This window comes from Priapulus caudatus, unplaced genomic scaffold (assembly GCF_000485595.1).
Source record: "Priapulus caudatus unplaced genomic scaffold, Priapulus_caudatus-5.0.1 Scaffold107, whole genome shotgun sequence".
NCBI lineage: Eukaryota > Metazoa > Priapulida > Priapulimorpha > Priapulimorphida > Priapulidae > Priapulus > Priapulus caudatus.
The window spans coordinates 141,771-144,361 of NW_014577168.1; positions in this window are offsets into that span (position 1 = coordinate 141,771).

Below are 2,591 nucleotides of genomic sequence, written 5' to 3' on the forward strand. Positions count from 1 at the left end.
CCAGCCCCCACCCCCCCCCCGTGCCTCGCTAGCCCAACCAGGCGGTATAGATGATGTGTGCGATCTTTTGGATCCCAAGAACGATTGAGAATCCGTCTATAAATATTTCAGTATAATTTCCATCATATTATAGTTATAGGGCCGGAACCGTGTATCTCTGTGGCCGACTTAACTGTGGCGCGGTATTTCCGAGTACTATGAATAAATGCGCCATACGCTACGGCGTAACACGCTTTTTGTTCTACCACAGTTGGGCGCGCTGTAGGAGAACCCTTTGTGTTACGTCTGCCACGGCGCACTTGGGCTGTTTCAATAATACCAATGCATGTTAAACAGAACAGAGATTGGTATTTTAGTACAAAAGTTTAAAATTGGTTTACGTTACTCCTATCGTCACTGAATAATGTCGATGTGAATGCCCGTTAATCAAGTCAATGCCGTAATAATGAGGTTAGAATGCCGTAACTTCGAGACAATCTCACGCGCTCACACACAGCATTTGTTCCACAAAGCGCAGCAAAAAGGTCCAGCCTCTCTCTCTCTCTCTCTCTCCTTCTTCTCTCGTCTCGTTTCGTCTACTCTCTCTTCTCTCTCTCTCTCCTCTCATCTCTCTCTCTCATTCTCTCTCTGTCTTGTCTCTCTCTCTCTCTCCTTTCTCTCTGTCATGTCTCTCTCTCTCTCTCTCTCTACTCTCTCTTTCTCTCTCGTCTCTCATTCTCTCTTCTCTCTCGTCTCTTCTTTCTCTCTCTCGTCGCTTTCTCTCTCTTTCTCTCTCCGTTCTCTCTCTTTTCTCTTCTCTGCTTTCTCTCTCTCTTCTCTTCTCCTCTCTGTCTCTCCTCTCGCTCTCTCTCTCTTCTACTCCTCCTCTTTCTCTCTATTCTTTCTCTCTCTCGCTACTCTACTTATCTTTACTGACTGAGTTCCTGCCAATGGCTTACGTTTCCCATCTTCGTGTATGACCGAAGGCGTGTTGGCATCCCTCGAATCCGTTAAGCTTACAGGTTAAGAGATGACCACTTCGCGTTGGCACGGCGAGCGAACAAGCATACACAGTTGTATGGTTGCACAGTTACACCGTTATACAGTTATACAGTTACACCGTTATACAGTTATACAGTTACACAGTTACACAGTTATACAGTTACACAGTTACACAGTTACACAGTTATACAGTTATACAGTTATACCGTTATACAGTTATACAGTTAGACAGTTATACGGTTATACAATTACACTGTTATACCCTTATACAGTTATACAGTTATACACAGACACAGAACCACAGATACAGATACAAATACACACACATACGCACACGCGCGCGCGCGCACGCACGCACGCACGCACACACACACCACACCACACCACACGACCACACGCACACGCACACGCAACACGCACGCACGCACGTACGCAAGCCGCCACGCCACGCCACGCACGCACCCGACACACGCACACACACACACGACACACACGCACACGCACACGCACGCACGCACGCACGTACGCAAGCACGCACACACGCACGCACGCACGCACGCACACACACACACACGACACACACACACACACACGCGCGCGAGCGCCCACACACGTACGGTTTGTTACACAGATACGGTTATGTACACAGTTAATACACAGGGTAACCGTTAGACATATTTACATGCAGCAATAGATGCAGTTAGCAAGCTATAGACGCGTCCTCGCGCACGTTCCCCTTCTAAGGTCGCACCAGCAATTCACATCTCATGCAAGTGGCTATCCTTCGAAATTAACGTCAATACACCGTGTTTCGATGTACCGCTTTTTGGAGATAACAAATATCTAACTGGAGGTGGCGTAGGCGCGTCTGCAATCACATCTTGATTTGAATTGACTAGAAGAAAATTCCACATTCATAATGTTCACACGGCAATCGGTTCCCTAACTAACCTGGAGAAATGACAAAGGCACACCGCGCATTTAAAACCTGCGTTTTTACCACGTGATACGTATATATGGTATAGTAATTGTTATAAAACCATCATCTATGAACCTATATGAACTGTAGCGTATACTGACTCCAAACGTCCGTGTAGCCAAAAAGGTCACAAATGTCCACAAAGGTCAACGCAGTCTCATCAAGGGCTGCTGACGGATTGTGGAGTTAGTCATGAACTGGTACAGACTCCCTCCGCTGGCTCTGACTGCGAAGCTATACATGCAGTTAGTTATAAAGTATAGAGTGGTCTGAAAGGAAGAGAAGTGATCATATAGTGAGTAGACTGAATATGTAGTCAGATATACGTACAGTCGTTTCTCGCTCCCTACTAGCTGTGCTCCATCCACCACGGGCCGTTCAGCAGTGATTGTACGCGATATAAACACGGATGACTCACGTGAATAATTCGGCTGTTTCGCTATAAGCAACTATTATCATAAATCGATCATTGTTCAGAGCATCTGCCTCCATTAGTAAAATAGCATCCATCTTGCTCTATATGATCCTCTATCAGACAGATGTCATCATATCGTGTCACGCACCGATTCTGCTTCGCACGCACACACACACACACACACACACACACACACACACACACACACACACACAC